This window comes from Podarcis melisellensis, assembly GCF_964234715.1.
Source record: "Podarcis melisellensis genome assembly, chromosome: 6".
NCBI lineage: Eukaryota > Metazoa > Chordata > Lepidosauria > Squamata > Lacertidae > Podarcis > Podarcis melisellensis.
The window spans coordinates 28,105,126-28,132,394 of NC_138538.1; the positions used below are offsets into that span (position 1 = coordinate 28,105,126).

The window sequence follows — 27,269 nt, forward strand, 5'->3', positions numbered from 1 at the left end:
GTTCTGGTTTCTAATACCTCACTCGCTTTGTTCTGGTTTCTAATACAACACTGCTCTCTTGCGTGCAAATAATACATTGCTTTGGAAAAAAACATTTCCCTTGAGGCTGTTAATGATTCTGCACATTTCTCCAAGATAGTGAGTGTATAAACTTAATAAGGTGTTTCTGCAAGTTTAGCAACAAGCCCTTTGAACAACAAGCTCCAACATTCTTCATCTGAAAAGTGGGACATGTGTCTTTGGGTGTGCAAGTCAGTGGGCCTCCTTCCCTGCCACAGCTGCTCACTTCATTCCCTCCTTACTTCCTCCACCCACACTGTGGCAGAGTGGGGCTGGCAAGAGCATTGTGTGTGTCCACCACCTCCACTCCAGTGGGGAACTGACTCTCCCACTCATGAGGTTTCCACTTCACAAGGGTCCTACTTCAAGCACAAGCACCACCTGCAAGTGCCGGCTGCAAGCGCCAGCTCACTCTCCTCTCTGAGCTTGGTGGCAGCAGCGCTGGAGGGGGGGATGGAACAGGACATTCTGGGATCAGTTTAGAAGCCAGGATGGCTCCTGTAATTCCAAGAATGTCCCAGGAAAACCGGGACGCTTGAAGGGTATGGCTGAATGTATCTGAACAAAATGCTGGTTTTTCTCCCCCGGTTTCCTAGTGAGACAGTTTGGCATTGCCCTTTACATACACCTTGAATCAGGCCCCAACTGCACTATACATTTAAGGTAGTATTATACCACTCTAAACAGTCATGTCCCAAAGATTCCTAGGAACTGTAGCCTGTTAAGGGTGTGGATAGTTGAGGAGACGTCTATTCATTCTCGCAGAGCTACAATTCTTGAAGTGGTTTAACAATCAACCCCTCTTCCTAGGAAGCTCTACCACAGGCATAGGCAAACTGGGAGCTCCAGATGTTTTGGGACTACAATACCCATCATCCCTTACCACTGGTCCTGTTAGCTAGGGATCATGGGAGTTGTAGTCCCAAAACATCTGGAGGGCCGAATTTGCCTATGCCTGCTCTACCCTGAGAGGGGAATGGTGTGTGTGTCTTCTAACAATGCTCACCACCCTTAGACCACATTTCCTAGGATTCCTGGCAGTGGCGGCAGTGAGAGCCATAACTGTTTAACGTGTTTAAGTGTTATAATGGTGCTTTAAATGCTCAGAGGCACCAGGCTGCTCCCAAGGTTGGGGTACTGGGTGCTGGTGTGTGTTGTGTGTTTGCTGTGTGTCACGTGTCACGTGCGACACAAGAACCCTGGAGGATCTGGCCACTAGATCTGCATCACATATTGCATGTGTGACGTCACACATGTGCGATGCATGCAGGATGTCACACTTGACGCATGCAGGGCCACCTGAAGATTGAGGGGACCCATTCCCCTTAAATATATATGTATCAAGGGGGTTGAAACAGTTGGCGTGCCGGATAGTGAAAATGAAGTCTAAGGCTGTAATCATATAACCACTGGGAGTAAGCTCTTTGGAACTCAATGGGACTTGCTTCTGTGTAGACATGTGTTAGGTTTGCACTGTAACTTTATCACAGTGACAGGGAGATTGCCTCCAAATGTTGCAGTCAGGAAAGTCAGGAATTGTACTTTTGACATGGAAGTCAATTGATCTAACTTCAGCAAACTGGGCTTAGTTTTATGAGATAACATCTGGACTCCAGAGAATGTATTCCTTATGTCCATTGTTATAATATCCAACAAAAGAAAGCAAGCCAGTGGTTCTTTTTGATAGATAGATATAGATAGATAGATAGATAGATAGATAGATAGATAGATAGATAGATAGATTATTTATTTTATTTCTAAAAAGATTTTCCATCAGGGCAGCTCTCAATCAGTAACACCTTTTAAAACAAATAAATTCAACATCAATGAAGCACACAGCAAACCCACAGCAGAACGATGATAAACAGCAATTGGAGTTAAGTCAGCAGTGAAATTGACTCTGCTCATGTTTTTATAAGACACATGTCTAAATAATATTATTTTTAAACTGATTCCACAGTGCACTTAGTGGTTGAGTGCTGGGTGAAAGAAAGAGCTTATGTATACTCTTGTGAGGCTTGAGAGCTTGTTAAATCTTACAAACAGAAGTTGAGTTAATGAAGAATTACAAACAGCATGCACTAAGGCTGGACAATCATTTCCAGGGAGTTCCATGGAAATGATTCTATGTCAAGACTTGCACCATTCCATATTCTTGGGTAAAAAGGTGGCAGCCCCTATTCAGCCAAGTACTACTGACCGGTAGCAGATGGTGTGGTAGGATGACACCAGTCACCGAACCTTTGAGCAGTTGTGTTGTTGCTGCTTACTGAGAGGTAAAGGGGAGGGGTGGGGAGGCAACAACGAGATCAGTATGGTGCAAATGCACTAGAGCCAGTTTGGCTCCACCTGTGCTACACTGTCCTTGCTTCCATATTGGTCATCTACCTCCTGATAAGCTCTTAAGGGGTGTGTGTGCTGTAGCCTATCAACTTTATGATTCCGCTTTGGGACTTCCTTAGTGGGAAATTTCTGTATTGTGGGAAATTTCAGAGCTAGTGGCACACATCACTCTTACACTTGAAAAGAGGAGGCTACCTGTGTTTCTTTTACACTCGGTGCAGAATTTTACCCTTCCACCATGCAGGCTGATTAGCAAGAGGCAAATGTGGAGCAGTGACAGCCGACATTTTGGATAGTGGAATTTGGACTCAGAGGGTGTCTTTGATTTATTTATTTTTTACATATGAACACCAGCACAACACTTGAGAATCATTGATACCAAATGAAACTCATTTGCAGATCAGTTAATCCTGGAAAACTTTCTACTTCATATTGGCCCTACTCCAAAAATGTGAATTGGCTACATGTTGTGTGGACAAAACTCCACATGCCTAGCTGTAAAATGGGTGTCTGGTGCTGTAATTTTGACTAACTCAAATCACCTTGTTTCAGAAGGATTGTGGATATGTTAATCCAAGCTCTCTCCATGATGTAGAAGCTCAGTAGCAGAACACTACTACCAATCCCTGGTGTCTCCAGGTAGGGCTGAAACAATAGAGAGCTGCTGCCAGCTGGTGTCAACACTATTGAATCACTTGGATCAGTGACCAAATATATATTCCTATATTCCTGAAACCCCATACAAAAAGTCAGTCAAAGCACCTATAACGTGTTCAATACCATCTTCCCTATGTCTTCCTCTCTCCCATTATAAAGCTAAGCCTATCATATTGTTATGTGTTGGAGGGGGGGTAGGCTGCATGCGGAGACCCTTCTAACCCCTGGATCCAGCAAGTGGGGGGGGGGGGGAGACAGGCTAGCTTCCTGATGAGGTGATTGCCTGGATAACGAGCCATTGAGGGGAACAAAGAGAAAGCACTCTGTGTGAGATGGCAAATGAGTGGGGCCCTTTTCTCAACTCATGGGTAGCTAGAAAGACAAAGCCAGAGTTGAGGGCAGAGAGTTTGGAGTGATGTGAGCTAGAAGTCAGAAAGAGAGGGAGAGACAGCGCACCATGTCTGATTTCTGCTGGAATCCAAGGCTGTGGCTATGGGAGAAACAAGGCGTGTTTTGGGGTGTTAATGCTGTGAACCCTTCCATCACAGACTCAGGTTGTATATATGTATGAATAAACCTTATATCATAAAGACATCACAGTTTTTTCTGTCCCTCGTTCCAAAGGAAACACAAACCCTGGGTAAGCGCCTGGAACCCCTAAAATCTCACATCATTTGGAGATTGGAGTGGTGTGCAATAGTATTGTAACCCTGCTAGCAGGAATACCCCCCCCCAATAATTCATAATTAGCTTAAGAGCTGAAGAGTTGATTAACCAGAGGTTATAGCAAAGTTTTGTAAAACTGCTTTGGTTGAAGCTTGATTACCAAAATAGACAACTTTGTTCTCCTAACATAACCTCTGTTAATATACTCTCTGCCTAAAGCTAGATTTGTACAGGCACTTTGAGTTTTTATTATGTTGTTATCAGTTGTTACAAGGTTATTAGAATAGCATGCAATTATCAATAGAGCATTTTGTAATAAAGCCAGCCAGATCAAGGTTTAGTTGAGATTCTTGCATTGCAGGGGGTTTGGACTAAATGACCCTTAGGATCCCTTCCAACTCTGATTCTATGAAACTCAGTTTACTCATGAACTGGTTTCAGCTGTCAGTAAATAACTACAGGCTAAATGTAATCTTATACTGCCATCTAGCTTACAGCCCTTCACATTTCCCTCAAGTATTTACTGCAAAATAAATACATATTTATATTAAAAAAATATCCTCAGTTTTCCTTATTGGCAATTTGGCACTGCTTCTGAAAAGAAAAAAAGGAAAGGGGGAGAGAGAGAGAGAGAGAGAGAGAGAGAGAGAGAGAGAGAGAGAATAAAAAGCCGTCCAATGGCAAGGGGATGGATCTAACTGAATCTGCTGACTCTAAAATAACTTAATACAAAATGAAATAACATTTCTCTGAACTCTGAAAAATGTGCAGGAAAGGAATGTATTGGCTGGGGTGACTTATTCTGTGCAAGTGGGAAGAAGTCTCTGTTGCAACTTTGTTCGTTGGTTCTTATATTTTCGGGCAGTACACAAAAGCTTTCACCTTCAAGAATTCACACGATCTCATTTTTTAAGGCATGTTGATGTGCTAATTTCTGCTATAATACTTCTTAGCTTGCTTATTATTATTGACCACTTTGAACACAGTCTAAAGCATCTTTCCTCTACCTGGTGCTTTCCAGATGTTTTGGAGTGCAGTTCCCATCAGCCCTAGCTCCACAAGCACTACCTTATTCCAACTCTTTACACAAACCTATCATGTAGGTGAGTATGCTGTAATCTTACAAGCATATGGGAGTAAGGCCTGTTGACCACAGAGGGAGGGACTTTTCAGCAAACATGCATAGCATTGTTCTGTATCAACACTGTGGTGTAAGCGAGTGTGGAAGCTGATGCAGTGTGTTTTGTGTAAAGAAGCCTGGTAATTTCATTGCAAAAGGGACATACATGGATCAGGGACATCCTGGTTAACAGTGCAGTTTCTCAGCCACTGTAGTACTCTACTAATAGAAAGGTTAGTGGAAGGTAAGTTTTTGCATATGAAGCACTGTGTTGGGATAATGCAAAACCTGAAAGAGTGGGAAAAGATGGTCAGTAAGGGAATTATGAGTATTGAGTTCCAGGGTGGAACAATAGTGGAGTGAGTGAATATAAGAACTGTTTTAACAATGGTGTCATGTGTGGGACGCGGGTGGTGCTGTGGGTTAAACCACAGAGCCTAGGACTTGCTGATCAGAAGGTCGGCGGTTCGAATCCCCGCGACTGGGTGAGCTCCTGTTCCTTGGTCCCTGCTCCTGCCAACCTAGCAATTCGAAAGCACATCAAAGTGCAAGTAGATAAATAGGTACCGCTCTGGCGGGAAGGTCAATGGTGTTTCCATGCGCTGCTCTGGTTCGCCAGAAGCGGCTTAGTCATGCTGGCCACATGACCTGGAAGTTGTACGCCGTCTCCCTTGGCCAATAAAGCGAGATGAGCACAGCAACCCCAGAGTCGGTCATGACTGGACCTAATGGTCAGGGGTCCCTTTACCTTTACCATGTGTTCTAGACTGGAAACACCCACCATAATTCTCTCTGGGCAGTTGAAAACCTTGGAAAAGTTGGCCTATTGGTGGTATGGGAGAGCTTTGTGTATGTACAGTCTATACATTTATGTACACATGTAAAAATGAGGTCTGGTACTCATATATTAATAAATCCTCCCCCCCCCCAATTCATTCATCACACACACCTCAAATACAACTCTCCCTCTCTTGAACAAATCACCTACATACCTCTCTGTTTTTGCCTCTTACCCCCCCTACAAATTGAGCGACTCCTTCAGAAAATTTCCTCCATTTCCACCTGACTGGTGGGCAACAGCAGGCTGAGTTTGCTGGAAGTACCTCACTGCTCCTTCCCTCCCTCCCCAACCTTTTTTAAAATTTTACACAAGCCCTAGCACAGGGTGAAGAAGTTGCCTGCTGCTGGATGGTGAGCATGTGGGGATATCTTGCCACTCCTCCCCATCCACTTTCCCTCCAGCTAGTCCCAGCATGGGATGAGCTTCAGTTGCCTCTTGGTGGGCATCTCACTTGTGTTTAATAAGTGGGGAGTGGAGCTTTCAGAAAGAGTTTTGAATCCATGCATTAGAATAGTAGAATATCAGAGCAATGCCATGGCAGCAACTGCTGGCAGAGAAGATCTCTTCATTGATATCTTACTTCTAACACATCAAAATTTTCCAGTTCATGTCCACGTAAAAAACTATTTCCACAGAAGTGAGAATATGGTAGCAACGAAACCGTCAGCACATTATAGTAAGATTTGAAAGTGTTTCCATGTCATGAACTGCTTGCAGCTGGGCTGCTTGAGAGAGCATGGGTCTGATTGTCCCAATTTGGAGGACACATCCCCCCAAAGCACCCTTTCACAAAATGGTTTACATTTTTGCAAAGCAGTTTCATCTCTTATAATGCGTTTTTCATTGTTATTTTTCATACATGCACTTCTATGCGTACTTTACCCTAATATATGCATTTTTGTACACATTGCTTGGCTGGAGAACTGCACTGCAAAATTCAGGGAAGTGCACATTTCAGAGGAAGGCTACATATTGTTTCAGAAAGCGCAGGTTAGGTAGCTTCAATTTTTAATGTGAATTGAATCAAATGTCTGTCCCATCTGTACCTTTTGTAGCATAAACTACCTTTCTAGTTTGAAGTCATATGTGTGAGAGCTGGCAGCAGGACTGTATGACTGGCCTCTAAAAAGTATGGAAATATTTCTCTGGAACCAAAACACCAGCTGCCCTCAGCCCAAAATGCCCTATCTCTCATTTCCTATAAACACGTGAGAGGGATTTCGTTTACTGAAGCTGGCCAGCAGCCCACAAACACTGCAATATTATCTTCAGGAACCTTTCCTTTGCCGCCTAATAAATCTTTCACAGATTTCTTCCATTTGCCTGGCAAGTTAGAGTTCACATCTTTGGTTTGTGAGGGTTTCTGGCCCTTCCCTAATTTCAGGAAATCTGGTTCTCTAGTAGATTTCTCAACACATCTGTTCATCTTCTGGGTGCATTTCATGGGGGTGAACTAATTTTCTTTCTTTCTTTCTTTCTTTCTTTCTTTCTTTCTTTCTTTCTTTCTTTCTTTCTTTCTTTCTTTCTTTCTTTCTTTCTTTCTTTCCTTCCTTCCTTCCTTCCTTCCTTCCTTCCTTCCTTCCTTCCTTCCTTCCTTCCTTCCTTCCTTCTTTCTTTCTTTCTTTCTTTCTTTCTAACACTGCCCCCGAAACTGGCAAAACATTAAGAATTTATATCTTGTATTGTAAGGAATCTACAAGTGGATTTATGGAGGTTTGCTGGTGAGAGAGATTTTGAAAAAGAACATCACATAAAATTACCTGTGTTCACTCAGAAGATTTAATAATCCTCATTAGGAAGTGAGAAAACTGCAGGAGGCCTTTGTAAACTTCACCAAAGGAATTCTCTTTACTGAGTCGTCATTCATAGGCCTATCCAACAAGGCATACATGGGAAAGAGGCAGATCATGACAGGCCCTGGCCTAGGCTGCAAACAGAGGGACCATCTCCAGGGGATCAAAAGATCAGACATATGGCAGGAAGTGTCAGTGGGAGGGGGAGTGAAGAAGGCCCCACCAGAACTTCTATTTTGCATAGAGAACCCAAGAAGCTCAAAGCTAGTTTGAGAAAATCTTCAGTTTATACACTCTTCCTCTTCCAGATAAAGGCAGTACTGGTATCAGCACTTGTATCCTTGGGTCGATCCTGGGGAATAATGGTGTAATCCTAACCCTGGCTACTAACAAACAGGTGGGGTATAACGAAGTTGGTGGTGGGTGGAGAAGCAATTTGCTATTGTAGCTTGGAATTGGCAAAGTGATCAGGCCCAAATTGGGCCCAGTGCCATTACATGATGACGGTGAGGGTGCCTTGGGAACCAATGGATCTCCGCTGGCTGAGAAGAATAACACGATGATGATTATTTATTTATTTATTTATTTATTTATTTATTTATTCATACACCGCCCATCTGGCTGGGTTTCCCCAGCCACTCTGGGTGGCTTCCAACCGAATATTAAAAACAATACAGCGTCAGACATTAAAAACTTCCCTAAACAGGAGCGCCAACAGTTGTCTTTTAAAAGTAAAATAGTTGTTTATTGCCTTGACATCTGCTGGGAGGGCATTCCACAGAGCAGGTGCCACTACCGAGAAGGCCCTCTGCCTGTTTCCCTGCAACCTCACTTCTCGCAGCGAGGGAACCGCCAGAAGGCCCTTGGCGCTGGACCTCAGTGGCCGGGCTGGATGATGGGCTTTAAAGGGCTTTAAAGGTCAGCACCAACACTTTGAATTGTGCTCGGAAACATACTGGGAGCCAATGAAGATCTTTCAGAACCGGTGTTATATGGTCTTGGCGGCCACTCCCAGTCACCAGCCTAGCTGGGTCTAAATATGTTTTTTTAAGAAGCGGTTTAATGACCACATCTTTCAGTGGGCCTGGGAAGGCTCCCTCACAGAGGGAAGCATTCACTACCCCCGAAGAAGAAGAAGAGGAGGAGGAGTTTGGACTTGATACCCTGCCTTTCACTCCCCTTAAGGAGTCTCAAAGCGGCTAACAATCTCCTTTCCCTTCCTCCCCCACAACAGACACTCTGTGAGGTGAGGCTGAGAGACTTCAGAGAAGTGTGACTAGCCCAAGATCACCCAGCAGCTGCATGTGGAGGAGCAGGGAAGCAAACCCAGTTCCCCAGATTACGAGTCCACCACTCTTAACCATGCTGGAAGAGATTGATCAGGCAAGGAACAGACCAGTAGATTCCTCACTATCCTCCACCCCGCTATCTCCTAGATCCAGAAGGGGGTTGAAGAGGGAAGGGCAGGGACTGCTTTTGTGATGGGTGCTTGGAATATATGGTTGGAATATCAACTTAAATATGTAGCATGAACCCCAAAATATGGGTGCTTTTAACAACAACAATAACAACAACAACAACAACAACAACAACAACAACAACAACAACAACCCAGCAATGTTAGCAATAGTTGGCCACTCTAAGAACAGATTCCTGGGCTAGATAGACCTTTGGTCTGATCTAGAAAGGGTTTCCCTAAGTTTCATCTTCTACAAAGACTTTTCTTTAAAGTAGTTCACGACTTCATTTCTTATAAATCTTTGATCAATGTATTATTATTACTTTTTGCATTGTTGCTGTGATTAACTGGAGCATTCAGTCCAAGCAAAGAAGCATTTGTTAACATCTTTTGGCAGTTTGACCTTTCTTCATATAATAAAGAAAAAGATATGCTCCTATGTTTATTTAACCTGAACTTTTAAAAGGGAACTATATCTACTTAAAGCCCTAAAGTGGGGCTTTAAGTCTAATCGTTGTCATTCGCGTATTCACTCACTGGAGATAATTTGGCCATTTTCATTCATTATTTATAGTAGAACAATTGTGTGTGGCGGGGGGGGGGGGTAGGACGGGACGGGACACAAACACTCAGGAAAAGAGCAAACATTTGGAAGTATTTACAGGTCTTTGTGCAGAACTGAAACTACGAAATAGCAGTGCTCAGATAATTGGTTCCACGTGCAAATTAAGAACAAAAAGACTAATAATTTTATAAGCATCCAGGTCGGAACTAAACAATATAAGTTAAGGGCATTTGCAGATGATCTAGTGTTAACTTTGCAACAGCCAGAAGCTAGTACCAAAAGAGTTTTAGAATTAATGGAGATATTCGGCCAGGTCGCAGGATTTAAATTAAATAAACAGAAAACAAAGGTGCTGGAAAAAAATCTAACAAATGAGGAGAAAGATAGGTTTCAGAGTGAAACCGGGTTGGAAATAGCAAAAAAGGTTAAGTACCTGGGGGTAAATTTAACATCTAAAAATGTGAATTTATTTAAAGATAACTACGAAAAATGCTGGTCAGAAGTAAAGAAAGATCTAGATATATGGTCTAGGCTGAAACTTTCCTTGTTAGGCCGAATTGCTGTTATCAAGATGAATGTATTGCCAAGAATGTTATTTTTATTTCAGACGTTGCAGATTCTAGACAAAATGGACTGCTTCAAGAAGTGGCAGAAAGATATATCTAAATTTGTCTGGCAGGGCAAAAAGCCCAGAATAAAATTTAAGATTTTAACTGATGCAAAAGATAGAGGGGGCTTCGCCCTGCCAGACCTAAGACTTTATTATGAATCAGCAGCATTTTGCTGGTTGAAGCAATGGCTACTTCTGGAAGATACAGACATTCTTGATCTGGAAGGATATGACAATAGTTTTGGTTGGCATGCATATCTGTGGTATGACAAGGTAAAGGTCTATAAAAGCTTTAAAAACCATATTGTCAGGAAAGCATTGTATAATGTTTGGAATAGATATAAGGATCTACTGGAAAGTAAAACCCCTAGGTGGTTGTCACCAATGGAAGCGAAAGCGGTGAAAAAACTTAACATGGACTCTAATTGGCCCAAATATTGTGAAATTTTAGAATATGATGGTGAAAAACTGAAGCTTCAAAGTTTTGAGAAGCTAAAGCACAAAGTTCGAGATTGGCTACATTATCGTCAGATAAATGAGACATTTAAGCAGGACAGGAAACTTGGTTTTCAGAAGGAGAGGTCAAAGTTAGAAACAGAATTGTTAGAATCCAATACCAAGAATTTATCTAAAATGTATAATTTGCTGCTGAAATGGAACACACAGGATGAAATGGTGAAATCAGCTATGATTAAATGGGCACAGGACATCGGTCATGATATTATGTTTGTTGACTGGGAACAGTTATGGACCACCGGTATTAAATTTACGGCATGTAGTGCCTTGAAAGAGAATATAATGAAAATGATCTATAGGTGGCACATGACCCCAGTCAAACTTGCAAAGATCTACCATTTGCCCAATAACAAATGCTGGAAATGTAATGAGGCTGAAGGTACTTTTTATCATCTTTGGTGGACCTGCCCAAAGATTAAGGCCTACTGGGAAATGATCTATAATGAAATTAAGAAAGTCCTTAAGTGGACATTTGTAAAGAAACCGGAGGCTTTTCTCTTGGGCATGGTCGGCCAATTGATACCAAAGAAGGATAAGACATTTTTTATGTACGCAACCACAGCAGCAAGAATCCTGTTGGCAAAGTATTGGAAGATGCAAGAATTACCTACTCTGGAAGAATGGCAGTCGAAGGTGACGGAATATATGGGACTGGCAGAGATGACCGGCAGAATCCGTGACCAGAGGAAAGAGACAGTGGAAGAGGACTGGAGGAAATTTAAAATATATCTTAAAAATTATCGTAAAATTGTGGACTGATAAGATGTCAAGGGGTAAGAAACAAAGAATTACAGCTGTAAATCTTAAACTTTAAGTAAATTTAAAAGGGACTTGATTAAAAACTGACTGATGAGTTGCTCGAAAAAATGGCAAAACAAGGATGTAGCGAAGGGAAGGTATGGGGAAGTCAAATTATTGTTGTATGTTTTTGATGTTTGTGTTTTGTTTTGTATTGTCTCTGATATGTGTAAAAACCAATAAAAATATTATAAAAAAAATAATAATTTTATAAGCATCAGGGCATATATATTTCTCCTTTTAGAATATATGTAAATATTTAAAATATATGCTATCACTTATAACCATTTCAAAACACACAAACAAAAATATGAGTTAAATATTAAGGGAGGAAATATTTAACTTATATATATATATATATATATAGTGCTAAGCAGATTACTCCATCAATGCAAGGATTTCTGCTTGCCTGATGCAACAATATTCCCTCTCCTCCTTCAAGGCAAGAAAGTTTCTCATCTCTTCCACCCCAGCAGTCTCCTGCACCTCCTACAAACCATCTCATGAGTACCATGTAGTGTTGTCATGTGTCCTCTTTCTCCTGGGTAGAGTTGTCATAGCGATCCATAGTTAAAAGTAGAAGTCGGCAAATGTGTCCTCTTTTTTGCTCTTCAAAATATGGCAACCCTACTTAGGACATAGGGTGCTACCTTATATTGAGGCCATTGATCCCTCTAGCTCCACATTGCCTGCATTGACTGAAATTAGCTCTCCACGGTTTCAGATGGAACATTCCCAGGCCTATCTTGAAGTGATGGGAATTGAACCTCAAACCTTCTGCATGCAAAGCAGATGCTCCAACACTGAGTTATGGCTTTTACTCAGGTGGAGGCAGAGGGAAGTGAGGTATGGGAGATGTTCCTTCCATGTTTTGCCTTAAGTTAACATCTTAGGATCTAAACCAGTATCTTTATTGATATTTTCTGACAGCTTCCTTCCTTCCTTCCTTCCTTCCTTCCTTCCTTCCTTCCTTCCTTCCTTCCTTCCTTCCTTCCTTCCTTGTGTATGCACTGCGTATGTTAGAAATTGACCCCTAGTGTCTTGCAATTTTGGCAAGATCTATTACTATTACTACTACTATTATTCTATTTATAGCTTGCCACTTATGGCAAAGCACTTCCAGGTGGACTTGCAGCATAAAATAAACACAGAAGAGGTACATTTATCTAATTATTATATTTATGAGGCACCCCATAAAATAAATTATCCAGGCATAATAAAGAATACAAAGAATAAAATACAAAAACATGCTGCAATAAAACCAAACTATAATACACTGCACACTACACCAAAACCACAATAAGGTTAAAGACAAGCAGCCTAAAAAACCAAATACAAAATCAGCCCCCAAAGAAGCACATACAACAGCATTGAACCAAACTGCCAACCATGCTGTGGGGTCTTAAAATCAGAACTGAGAGAAAAGAAAAGTCCTCATCTGAAAAAGATAACAATGTGGGCACCAGGCATGATTTGCTAGGCAGAACATGTCACAGCTAGGGGGCTACAACAAAAAAAGCCCTGCCATCCTCCAAACAGTAGTTATAAAAATGTTAATGTTTCGCATGTTTCTCCTTCTTTTCTTTTTCAATAGTTTAATGTACTTATATTTTTAATGCAAGTTGCTTGCAGACCTTAAGTAACAAGCAAATAATAATAATAATAATAATAATAATAATAATAATAATAATATTAGGAGGGTGCACACTGAAAAGGGGCCTGTTGATGACCTGAAGGTATGCCTAGGTGAATATAGGAGGAAGTATTCTGTTAGGTACTGAGGTCCCAATCTGTGCAGGGTTGCCAGTAGTGTGGAAGAGAGAAAAGCGGTCGCAACATGTGACCAAAGGTGCAGACACTCAGCCCCAAATTCACTCTTTAAAACATCAGATCAAACAGCAACAACACCACTATAAAAGGGAAGTGTGGAAAGGTCTGTGGCCCCTGTCCAGGCAGCTCCTGCAAGCACCTGTGTGATGTGAAGTCGTTGAAGGCAGAGGAAACCTATCAGGAAAAGAATATTTCAATCCTATTCAGAGAGTGAAATTCTTAAGTGTTGACAATGTGCATCATGCATGCCACCTCACACTTTTCACAGCTGTATGACAGGCAAAAATGTAATGTGCTTCTCCATCAAATAGATTTGATGACGGGGGGAAAATACCACTTTAATTTCAGAAATGTCTGCCTGCCATGTAGCTGTCACAAGGTGTGTGTGTGTGCTTTTGTACTTTAACCGCTACATGAAACAGGAAAAGTCAGTCAATGAAGCTGTTCTCAACGCTGCCTCATGTTAGGGCTGGGAAACTTGTGGCCTTTCTAATGTTTTTGGACTCCAGCACCCATCTGACCCAGCCAGCATGGTCAAGGGTCAGGGATGATGGGAGTTGTAGTCCAGCAACGTTGGGAGGGCCACAGGTTCCCCACCTTTGTGTTAGGGAAAGCTTCTCCTGCAAGATGTCTACATATTGAAGACACAAGGGTGCTGCCCGGAAATTAATTTATTTATTTAAAAAACACACAATTTTAATGTTATTGCTGTACTATGTGCTGAAGCAGGTTTTGGGCTGGATTGCTTTCATGTGCTGAATTTTACTTTCAAGATGTGCTGGAGTGATCACATGACCAACATGCTAAATTCCATACTAATTGCTTCAATCTACACTCACAGCAGTGTAGCTCAGTGGTATGAATTGGTCATTTGCACTGCTTTGCAAAGCCTTCCAAGATCTTTCTGTTTTAAATAAACTCCAGTATTGAAGAAGCATTTCAGCGATATACCGAGAGCCATACTTCACGTGAGGCACAGCTGTATGGGTCTTAAATGCTTAGCCTGGAGTGCAGAGAGGGTCCATAAAGAGCAAGGTTAATTGTGAGGCCATGACTGCCTAAAATAGTTGTCTGTTAGACAAGCTGTGATCTTGGGTTTGATTAGTGGCTTGTCACAAAGGCTTAGTTCTGTGAGGTGGTGAGAAGTCCCACAAGGTGAGGCTTATATGACAGAATGCTCCTCCATCAAAAAAAAAATCCTTTCTGTCACAAAGGCTTAGGAGACTCAATGGTCAGGAAGCTGCACAATGACTTTATTATTGTAAACAAGAACATGCCGCCACAGGAAACTCCATCCAGATAAAACGATCAATCCTATACATTCTTGCCTGGGAGTAGAGCATCTGTTTTGCATTCAGAATGTCCCTGATATCTCCCTGCCTAAGACCATGGAATTGTTGCCTAAAACCTGCCTATACAAAACTGGATGGACGAATGGTCTGATTCAGTATAAGGCAGTCAGCAGAAGAACATCTTTTCTTTAAAAGCAAACCCCAGATGTATTCTCACAAGCTATACTTAGATATGAAAAAAGGCATGTTTCATGAATGCATTCATTTTAAAAAGAGTCCTGGGATTGTAATTTTTCATTTCTAATTGCACAGGCTCAGAACCAGTTGCCTATACTACCATTCTGCAACTACATTTGCACTGCAGAAATATCTCCAATCGATGTTGCAAATTTGGATTAAATTCTGTAACTGACATGGCTCCCCTCTAAAAAATTCTAGGAATTGTGGTTTGGTGAGGAATTCTCAGAAATCCTGAGATCCCTTTCATCCAAACTGCAGTTCCCATAGCTCCTAGAAGAGGGAATGAGTGACAAACAAGTTTATTGGTGCATGTTGCAATCCTTTAAATACCAGGAAGTAAATCCCATTCAACTCAATCCGATTCAATGCTGACTAGACACAATGGGCTTGTTCTGTATGTCCCATTGGAGTCAAAGGAGCTGACTCAGTTCTAAGTAAGTATAGGCTTGCAGCATCAGGCTAAACTGAACAAAATATCTGGTTTCCACAAGGAAGGATACACCAATTCTGCAAGTTTGGGCAGCAGCCAAAATTAGTTAATGGAATAGTTTTTAGCAATTTAAAGGGTTGAATATGTTAACCTTTTCCAGAAGTGAAGAATTGGTTGAGATGTTTCCCTCCATATATTTAATTCAGTCATCTTTTATTCTGTTACATATATGCTATAAGAGTGAGAGTTCAAAATTGGAGAACCAAAACAGATCATGCCCACAAAATATGAACACATGTTGTGTTACTATAATTACACATTGCTCAGTTTCATGGGAGATGCAATGTGGAAAATCATCAAAAGGCTTAGAATTGTTTAAGTCCAAGTTGGGTCCCCACATCAACCCCTTCCCTACATATTCCAGTTATTGAAAGTATGCAAACACATACAAAATCACAGAGAAATATCTCAAAGAAAATCCAATTGTAAGTGCAATAAAAATATTGTGTATCTGGATGGCATAATTTCATGGGGAAAGCGCAAAATGTTTATGGAATAAATATGACTGAAAGAATTAAAGGGATCAAAAACTGCTAACAGTCACCAACAATTGAACCACATAATAGTTTTCAGGAATTATTAATGGATGGTTATTTCTAGGTTTTAATATGTGCAGTATTAATATAAAGTAGTTCAGGCAAACATTATAGCTGCAGTAAAACAAAACAAAACAAATCCTTGGTTTGTATGTACAGTAATAGGTTAACTGCTGGCCCACTTGCATAGACCTGTATGGATATAGGCTGTATGTGCATTCTGTGAACCTGATCGTAGGAGTTTGGTAAATACATGGAAAGCTAATGCCTTAATGGAGTGCCACTACCATAAAGGCCCTATTCCTAATGGAAATCAATGCACTAGGATTACCAGACAGGAGGGCTGACCTGGAGTCTCCAGGTTTGCCTAACCCCACACCCCGGGTGGTAGGTGAAGGGCTTGAATCTCCAGGTGGACGAAAGTGGCAGCAACAACAACAACAATTAATCAAGAAGACTACATGCAGCTTGGAAGCTTCAGGCCAGCAGGAGCTGGCTGAAAAATATTGCATATACTTGCAGGGGAAGGGGACTGCCCTTTCCTCCCCTCCCCGTCCCAATTAACCCCCATCTCTGCAAATGATTGTGTAGATGCTCTGGGGTGTGTATGTCTGCCCTTCTCTACTGTCCCAATTAGCCTCTGTCTCCAGGCCTCAGTGGTGGGAAGGAGCACAGAGGACGAGAAAGGACTGGGCTGTGCTCAAGAGTCCAGGTTATGACTACGCATGTACACCTGGCACAAGGTGTGGGGCTGCAGAGGTGAGCAGAGCACAGCAAGAGCAGGAGCTAAGTCCTGCTGCTTCTGCCACCCACAGCAACTCATGGATGGCCCTTTGTTTTTCCTGAGCGAGTTTGAGGAGGTGAGGCTGAATACCGACTGAGGAAGTCTAGTGCTGAAAAGCTGGAGTGGAGGAGGAGGCATTTATTATTTTCATTTGAAGTGGAGTAGAGACTAGATAGATCATTTCAGGGAGAGGTAGGTGGGGTGAGGGCTGCCTTGGAGACAGAGGAACAGAAAAAGCTTCCAAGATCCCAATCTCATCCTAGTGTGTTTGCCTCATTCCAGTGTGTTCCCTCCCCTTTTTCCACCTCAAGGGCAGCCCCTCCCAATAATCCACTTGGGAACCCTAGCAGTGTGCACAAGACATCAATTTGGATATGGGAAAGAATGGAGTGATGGAAGGGGAGGTGTTTAAGAAAAATGGCAGAGTTTGCTTTCCAAGCTAAAATCTGAATTGATATATTGATTGACAGAAGCTATATTGATTCACAGCTACATTCATTCATAAAATGGGCATGTGCTAATGATAACCCAGTAGTCCCCCCCCACTCCCACATGTCTGAAACACAGAGTTTGTGGAATATATTGTGTCTGTGTATAAAGCAGATGTTTGGAAAGTGCTGTTCTTGGTGTGAAAACAGGTCCTTGCAATTTCCCCATCAAATCCCATGTTTTAAACACAAAGCTTGGAGGAATGAAGTTTGTGTATTTCTGCATCTTTCTGTTTAAAGCAAAGACTGGGAAGGTTAATTTGTGCCTTCCTCACTTGTGCCAGGTAGCCTTATATGCCAGACAGGTAGACCTGCACATTTGTATGCCAACACCAATGTTAAATGTTCCTATGAGCTCTTAAATGCCCCCCCCCACAACAAGCAATAATGTCTTGTGGTATCTTAAGGTAAAGGTAAAGGTACCCCTGCCCGTACGGGCCAGTCTTGCCAGACTCTGGGGTTGTGCGCCCATCTCACTCAAGAGGCCAGGGGCCAGCGCTGTCCGAAGACACTTCCGGGTCACGTGGCCAGCGTGACATCGCTGCTCTGGCGAGCCAGAGCTGCACACGGAAACGCCGTTTACCTTCCCGCTAGAAAGCGGTCCCTATTTATCTACTTGCACCCGGGGGCTGCTTTCGAACTGCTAGGTTGGCAGGCGCTGGGACCGAACAACGGGAGCACACCCCGCCACGGGGATTCGAACCGCGACCTTTCGATCGGCTAGCCCTAGGCGCTGAGGCTTTAACCCACAGCGCCACCCGCGTCCTTGTCCCTGTGGTATCTTAAAGAGTAACTAATTGTATAACTATATGATAGCATAAGCATTGCTGAAGAGCGGGGGCGGGGGCAGCTGTAGATAGTGAGGTTAGAAGGAAATTAAGTGCATACCATACTGACTGGCAATTGTGTCATTTACACTGGCTGTTCACAAGAGCAGTTCACAGCAAGCACAGGAGCAACGCCTTTAGCTATGGTTTCTATCTTAATTTCCAACCAGTGACATATTTGCTCATTTGTTAGACTTTGGTTTTTTACTTGAATGACATGCTCTCGGCAACTGTGGTTAATGCTTGGTGTGCCATGCTTAATTACATCACTGGGGGCCACCCCTAGGTCTCATGTTTGGGCCCTGGGATCCTCCTGATCTACAATGCACAACTATACAGGTCTACATTCGTAGGCTTTCCCTTGCAGGCATCCATGCCTAATGCATGAATGTCAGTCAACGAACTGCAATAAAGACATATGCTGCTGCCATTAGTTGATGGGATTGAGCAGCCCAGGAACTTCACACTTAACTCCTTCCAAAACTGACATAATTCCTTTTTAGTTTTATCACTCTGTCACGAACAGAAATCAGGACCAGAACTTCTTAGTGAAGTAGGAGCTTCCACATGGTTTGAAGGTTTCAGTGCCATTAACCAAAAGCACCTCCATCTTAGAGATGTCAGATTTCTGGACATTTTGAGGCTGTAGGGAATAAACATTTTTTCCTCTCCCCTCCCTGGTAAAAAGGAAGTTTTTGGGGAAATTGAGATGTATGCAATACACAAACAACAAATGTCCTGTATATGGGCCTCATTAAGATGCCATCCCTCACTAAGTGCAGGGACATACCTTGATTCTGGCTATTTTATATGTCAGAGTTATTATTCTTGAATGCTGTAGGCCTTCTTAGATAGAAAATTGTGATTTTAAAAACCATTTTGTATTATAAAAAAGAATTCCCTCCACACGCCCCCAATCAGATTTTCTATTGGAAACATGTGGGGAGGGGGAGTCTTTAAAAATGAAGAAAATTTATAACGCATTTAAAAAGCTGGTTTTTGACTAATGTAGCTGAGTCCCTGATCTCTACTCCTTCTAGAAAGCCTTTGAACAAACTGGGCTTACCAGCTGGTGCTTTAAATTTCGGGCATCACACTGTGACATCTAGAACAGAAGATAACTTCTAGAAACATTGGCTTCTGTAGCTGTCCATGCGCCACCTCTTCACCAATGTATTTGTTTGTGGCCCTTTTACATATTCAGGCATTGTAAACTGAACACATAAGAGGCAGTGGCAGTGCTTGTTTTCTGGCAGTATGTGACATTACAGAGTACCACACCTTTTGGGGGGGGGGGAAGAAGGCGGGAGGGCTCTTTGATCCCATCAAAGCATCACACCTTCTTCCCTTAAGCTGGGCTTGGGGAAGGAGGCGCAAGTCTGTGTCCCAGCAGAATGTTGGACAGTTTGACCCTGTGGTACACAGTCAGGTACTGAGAGTACAGTTGACTTGTTGTAGCAAGTCAATTAATTATCATACATTATGCAATAATGATATACCAAGATCTTAATGATGTTCCAGTAAAACATGCAATTGTTTTACATGTAATTTATTTTCCTGGCCCCAAGGAATTTTTGTGTCCAGGGCAACTGCCCAGAGTACTGGCACCTTTCCCCCCCCCCCTATAAACAAAGCACTGGGCAGTAGGATGGCAGTGGCGGGCCCCACCCTGTGCACATCCATTTTTAGGCTAGTATAGGGGCTGTTGTTACACAACCGAGAGCCCTGAAAAAGCAGGCCAAACTTTTTATCCACATTTTGTAATGCCCCTCTTTAGTTGTTTGTCTTCTACAGTAAAAAGCCTCCGAACTTTAGTTCAGTATTCACCAACTTGGTGCTGGCTGGGAATGATGGGAGGTGTATCTCAACAACATCTGGAGGGCACCAGGTTGGCAAAGCCTGACTTAGCCTTTCCTTGTATGGAAATTGCTCTGACCACTTAATCATTTTGACTGTTCTTTTCTGCACCTATTCCAACTTTTCTTTTTTATAGATGGAGCAACCAGAACTGTATTCACATTATTCCAAATGCAGTTGAACCATAGACCATAAAGGGATCACAATACTATTTAATTTTTGCTCTATTTCCTAATAATCCCCCAAATGGAAATTTCCCTTTTCACTGCTGTCCTGCCACACACAGAGCTGTTCTTCCCACCAAGCTATTCTCTTTCCTGTTTAGTCACTGCCGAATTAGGCAACATCAGTGTCAATGTGAAGTGAGGAATTTTTACCCTCATCTGTTTCATTAACATTGAATCTGATTTACCATTTTGTTTTTTTTCCTGCTTTGTTTTGTTTATTTTTGTTTTCCGGTTTGAAGAGGTTCTTTTTCTTTACCGTGAATAATTTGGAAGTATAATTTGGAAACTTAGCCATCTCACAGCACATCTGTTACTATAGATCACTTTTGAATACATCAAATGGCACCAGTCCCAATACGGATGTTTCTGGGACCCTGCTGTATCCTCCACTGCAAAGATGGTATAATTATTACCATCATCCACTTCCTGTTCTTTAACTAGTTACTGATCCATAAAAAGACCACTTTTCTTACCCAATGACTGTTAAGTTGAGCCTTTGTTGAAGTAAAAAGCCTTTTTAGAAATGAAAGTATATAATGGTCTTGTTCCCACGACATACATTAACAAACCTTGGCTGCAGCTTGTGGTTAGTGTTGGTTATTGTCCAGACTCGGCCCCATACGTAGTGGATGATTTTGCAAGTTGCCCCCCCCAACTGGGGCAGAAATACAGCAAAAACGTGAATCACAAAGATATAGCTCAAAGCTAGAACATAAGTGGGACGTGGGTGGCGCTGTGGGTTAAACCACAGAGCTTAGGACTTGCCGATCAGAAGGTCGGCAGTTCGAATCCCCGTGACTGGGTGAGTTCCCATTGCTCGGTTCCTGCTCCTGCCAACCTAGCAGTTTGAAAGCACGTCAAAGGGCAAGTAGATCAATAGGTACCGCTCCGGCAGGAAGGTAAACAGCGTTTCTGTGCGCTGCTCTGGTTCGCCAGAAGTGGCTTAGTCATGATGGCCACATGACCCAGAAGCTGTACGCCTGTTCCCTCGGCCAATAAAGCGAGATGAGTGCCACAATCCCAGAGTCGGTCACGACTGGACCTAACAGTCAGGGGTCCCTTTACCTTTAGAACATAAGTTGCTACATGGTGCAAATGGATACATGTAACACAGGTTCCCAACATGCACACTAACAAATTGTAAGAGATCCGGTAATCACACTGAATCAGCAAAATTGCCAGTGCTTATTGCACATGTTTAAATGAGGGCATGATGTACATGATTGGTGAAAATTGAAATGCTTTGTTTGAAACTTTATAAATACCACTGCCTGAACCACTGGGCGTGGTTGCAGTTTTGCGGAACAATCCTGCTGTAACCTATTGCTTTTGCAATAAACGTTGGACTCCTAACTCCTCACGTTTCTGAGTTTTTATTGGCTTAAACTCAGGAGATAAGCCATTTTTGGCTTACAATAGTAGGACTGGATCCACTTAATACAATACCAGTATACCAATCCCATGACCCAGTTCAGGAGGGACCTACATCCATTACACTCATATCTTCCTTGTGGGCTTCCTTTGGGCATCTGGTTGGCTTTTGAGGGAACAGAATGTTGGACCAGATAGGCCTTTGATTTAACCCAGCAGGGCTTTTCTTGCCTTCCAGTGAATGTGAAATTGTTAATGGATACAGTTTCAAAAGAACACAAGAGATTTATAGATACAGTTCTAAGCTTTTCTAGCAAAAAGTGAAATGGATCCTCAATGGGGAAAGCTGTAAATGTCAAGATTCTGAACTAGAAACAATTATTTATGATCACAGACCCCATGCGCTTGTATACTTAAATGGGGCTTCAGTTATGTGTATATTGTGTTACAGAATTTTGGTAGGTGAGAAAACAAAATTGCTCTCCATCTGATATTTATTTAGCAATTACCAAAAAGCTAAATTCTCTCTAACATCACAGTTATCATTACATAGAAAGTCCAGGAGCACAGAACATATAAAGAGAAAAGAATCGTTCTTCCCAAATAACTCAGATCTTTGATTCTATAAATCAAATTTGCCACTGCTGAAAAACAGGAGAAAAAGCTGTATGCTCCTCTTTAAAACATCAGTACTAATATTCTCAATTTCATCATACTTTCTTTTCCCTTGATGAGGCAGATCTGTTCTGAGAACATATATAGGGAGCTTCAAAAATGACATTAGTTTGTATGTTTGCATGACCTGGGCAATATTACGTAAAATTACATCCACTTATTAAACAATTCTACAAGAAAGTTGTTAATGTGAAACCCAAAATACGTAGTTTGACTTTGAAATGTTACTAACCAAGTCTCTAAAATAAATTGCACACCGGTCTTTATTGCTCTGTATATATTCCGTGTATAGTTAGCCCACCACAATGAAGATTTCAGCCCAGTGTGAAAAATGTACAGAATGCCAGAGTCTTCCCATCTCTCTCGCACTGTGGCACAAAGGCACAAAGTACTTTTTTCTGGCGGGAGTGCTGATACAGCTCTTTGACAGCGGTGACATCTCTGTGTCTTTGTTCAACTAAGGTCCAAGCTATAATGGACTCTCCAGGTGTTTGTTTGGTTGGGTTTTTAAAGCTATGGTGCCCGAACAAAATTTGATGGAAGCAGTACCATTGGGAAAGGGCCTACCAACTGATTACCCCATGCTATTTCCCTGATCTAAATCAAAGGACCTGTGTGGCAGCTAAATCTGGGTCCCTGTATTACCAAAGGCTAACAGCACAGGTTTTGTTTGGAGTAACAGTATAGGGGAAAGATTACCTCTTCATCTAGTGCATGGGTAGGCAGACTAAGGCCTGGGGGCCAGATCTGGCCCAATCGCCTTCTCAATCTGGCCCGCGGACGGTCCTGGAATCAGTGTGTTTTTACATGAGTAGAATGTGTCCTTTTATTTAAAATGCATCTCTGGGTTATTTGTGGGGCCAGCCTGGTGTTTTTACATGAGTCGAATGTGTGTTTTTATTTAAAAAGCATCTCTGGGTTATTTGTGGGGCATAGGAATTCATTCATTATTATTTTTCAAAATATAGTCCGGCCCCCCACAAGGTCTGAGGGACACTGGACTGGCCCCCTGCTGAAAATGTTTGCAGACCCCTGATCTAGTGCTACTGCTATGATCAAATTTATCACCCTTTCCCTATAGCTGCTCTTGAGAAAAAGTCTGGAGATATCATCAGGAACATCTATGACATGTGTTGTGTCATTTGGTCCTTGAGTTGCTATCCTTAAAAAAAGAAAAAGAATGAGAGTGTAGTTATTCTTAAAAAGTTCTATGCTACTCTGTGGGTTCCAAATACATTAGAAGCATGTGGCATAAGCAGTGATTTTTTCTTTAAAAAAAATGTTTAGGGGTACTCTCATTTTGACTCAAGAAAATCACCATTGACAGGAACACCATGACAGGAAATGAGGCCACCATTGGGGGTAGCAATGGAATTGATGATTCACCGTGCTAGAGAAGAAACTAAATTTTTTAAAATTTTAAGTTTCTTCTCATGTTAGAGTCACAAAATGTTTAGAGGTCTGTGTACCCCTGAGTACCCCCAGAAAAAAAGAACTGGGCATAAGTTTTCTAAATGATAACATTGCAATATAAACATAATATAAAAACAGCTATGGCTAATAGTTCCATGAAGCACAATGTCAGAATTTCATCTGTGTTCCAGTAGAACATAATTTTCTTCTTCTACAAAAATTATTATTTTGTAAAATGCAGAGGAAACAAGAAAAATAGCTTCCCACTCAAACAAAATTAATATATGGAAGAGTATGATGAACTTTACATTAAAACCTATCTGAGAACCTTGTTTATCAACTACTGTGAATCCATTTGCCTTTTCAAAAAACAGTATTCAGTCTACAAAATAATTTTAGTTCCTTGATTTTTTCTCAGAATCGCACATTCATTCTAACTTAAATAAAAATAGAAATAGTATTGCAACAAAAGCTTTGGCTTCTCTTTCAGTATCAGTACAACTGAAATAAATGGACTTGTTAAAGCATAACTAACTTAAATCCATTTATTTCAGTGGGTCTAATCTATGGTTTAGGCCGGATTAAGGGAAGACCACCCTAGGGTCTTAAATTACCATATGTAAACCTGGTGAAATTCTTTGGGCAGGCGGGGGTAGAACTAAAATTTCGCATAAGTTTTTTATTAACATAAATTATCATTATTTTTAAAATACTGAAATAATTTTGATCTGTGCCAGGCACACAATGTTTTGATTGCTCCATGTATTTTATTTTGTATGTGGGATTTAAAAAAAGAGAAATATACAGTAGCTTGTATATAAAATGTTTTAAGATCTTGGAAAGATAAACACAAACACTCCTGTACAATTTAGGGCATGGTACTCACTTTTGTGTGGCATACTTCAACACAGAGGGAATATTAAAACAGTTTTATACCTTCCTGTTGATTCTAGCAACTGTATTTGAGTGTCACCAGAATCTGTAAACATGACTTTTAAATAGCATCATTTACACAAGAAGCTATGGAGCACAGTACTTGTGTTCATTTGATGTTATTTATCATCATGTAAAACTATTTTAACCCTGTAATCCTATTCATACTTTCCTGACCACAAGCCCTATTGAACACAGTGGGACGGCTGGTTAAAAATGCACAGGGTTGTATTACACATTTGTTTTTATAAGTTTGTTCTTATTAATCTCCACATATAAAAAATACAATTATAAATTAAATGAACACCAGAATTTAACATACTGTAATGAAAATAAATGCAATTCATTATAATATTTAAAATTAATTTGAAATGTACTTAATTCTTTTTTTTTTTTACACCATATCAATTTAGGATCAGGTCCTGATGTGTTAAAAGTTCAATAAGTAATAGTTACAGAACTAAAAGTTTGAAATTTACTGGTAATTGCCTTATTTGTTCTGTGCAAGCTTGAAAAGCATACCAGGTTGTTAGACCCATTGTCTCTCCGATCGGTTCTGAGCACTTTGTATGACAAGGAGAATTTTCAATATCTCGGAGATCATTATGGACTCATTCATAATAATCAGCATTTGAATCATATGTGTGCAAGTTCTATAATAATTTTATTGGGGGGGGGGGAACAGATACAATTCTTTCTTGCTGGGTGCTATGAATTGAAATATGCCTACAAGGAGAATTTTTTTAATTTTCGATATGGTAAACATTGTTCAGACATTGCTGATAAATCTATAACCTAGCACATTCTTTGTGGGAAATAATCAGTTTCAAAGCACATTTATGCCACACACTTCAATGAGCTATTTCTGAAAATCTTTAAACAAATTAAAAAACATGTGGTTTTAAAAATATATCTACACGTGCAACAATTTAATGCCTTATCTCCAAGCTTTTTTTATTGAAATGTTATGTACCCTGAATTGTAAGTAAATTCAGTTGAAATCAATGAAAGTTTCTTCCAAGTAAATAAGTTATAGAATCGAATCCATACAAAGATGCACATTATTGTATTAAAATTGTATATAGAAAGCCACTGGGTTACTCCTAAAACAAAGCATTTGAAAATACATTATAACTTAATTCATGCAAATTCAAACATGAATGAGAGAAAAAAATACAGCATTCATTTAAATTAGTATCAAAAGCATTGTTGGGATTAAAAAGAGGATCTGTTCCTCCCAAGTCAGCTATAGTGTATTCTTGTTCGGTAAATGTAATAACGGAGCATGTTACAGAGGCACAGAACTAACGACAAATATATCAGGAGCAAATGTATGCATTTAAAAAGCTATCACAACAAGAAAAAAGCATAGTACAGTAGCCAAACCTCCCTAAGCCATTAAAGGTACTTGAAAGCATAATTAGGCACTTCGAAAATTCAAGCAACAGTGCTACAGAGCAGCATTTAATTTACTTTTGATGAGAGCCTTAGGGTGTCTTTGCAGAGCAGAGTATCCTAGAAGCAAAGAGACCTTCCCTCAACAGTCAGCAGATTCCTACAGACAGGCAGCCCCACAGCTTCATAGGGCTTTAGCATTGTCCACTCACTCCCCTCCCCTCTAACTCTCACAAATTCAAACTGAAAACTGTCTGTGAACAGTAGGGTGGTCAGTCAGTCAACAACCATAATAGTATAAATACATCACTACTCAAAGGTGTTGGGAGTGTCATTCTTTGCAAGAAGTTTGACCCTGAAAGGGGGGGGGACTTACTAGTATGCTGCATGAGCATAACACTGAATTTTCACACGCACCTATTGCAGCCGGTTTGCAGTTCTTAGAAGACTCTGACAAAGCACATTTGCAATTATAGAAGCCGAAACCCATAGGAAAGAGGTGCATTTGAAACCTCGAGAAGTAAAGCAGTACAAATCTGAGCGGGACAGAAAAAAGGCAGGGAGATGTTAGTAAAGGGTACATGAGAGAAACAGAATTTTATTTGTTATTCAGGAAAAAAAATGTGATTTTGGCTCCTACCTGAAAAGAATGTGCCTCTATTTATTCTACCTTGGGAAACAAAAAGTTCCAGATTCTCCCTAGTTATCTGGATTAGCTTTCCCCTTTAAGAAGTTGTAGGTTCATAGCAAGAGGGGAATTTTTTTTTGGCACAAATGCCTATTGAAAGGGGGGGAGACGGGGGAGGAGGGAGGAGGGAAAGGGCGCGTGTTGGGGGGGGGAATCAAGCCCAGTACAGTAAATGAGTAGAATCAAAATACTGCCTACACATTGAATCCATCAGGCTTCTCTGACACTCCCCTAGAGTCTAATTCATCTGAGAGGAGAGGGGTTGCCAGCACAAGATAATCTCAGTTTCTTTCTCTGTCGCAGGGCAGATCAAAACTCCATCTACTCAAGGAATATGGCATAGTTTATCGTCTCTTTCCTGCTTCTAATTTGCAGTGAATTTCACAGGGCTTCCTGATTCATTTCCGGTCCCTTGTAAATCAATGTACAGACTTGGCTGTTTGCACAAGAAATTCACTGTTTAGATTTAGGCCAACGAACCATTTTCTGCCTTTAGATTGTCATACATGACTTTCTGGCATATAGGACTTTTCAGCGAGTAAGACTTTGCTTTTCAGCAGAATTAGAAAAGATACAGGAAGACAAAATGCCTAGCAAACAGAGTCTTACAAAATCTGCGGCGTGGAGGACCCTTCAGTGAGGATCAATCGTTTGGATGTATTAATTTATTTAAATGCATATTTGTTTAAAATTGCTCATTGATAAAAACTGAGGGATAAAACAAAGCTGGACTGCATAATACTCGTAAATAATAAGACGTTTAAAATAACCTTCTCCAACTTTTGCTAGGCTATT

At 41.1% G+C, this 27,269-nt stretch overlaps 1 long non-coding RNA gene across 4 annotated transcripts in view; it reads left to right on the top strand.

Annotated features, from left to right (window-relative positions):
- Nucleotides 1-27,269, top strand: part of LOC309373216 — a 76,662-nt gene that overhangs the window by 36,804 nt on the left and 12,589 nt on the right. Inside the window, exon 3 of one of the 4 annotated variants that reach the window (XR_014169855.1) lies at nt 4,748-4,829. The exons of the other annotated variants lie outside the window; for them this stretch is intronic. This is a non-coding gene — a long non-coding RNA (uncharacterized lncRNA). Of the gene's footprint in view, nt 1-4,747; nt 4,830-27,269 lie in introns of those variants that run through there. 4 annotated transcript variants of the gene reach the window in all.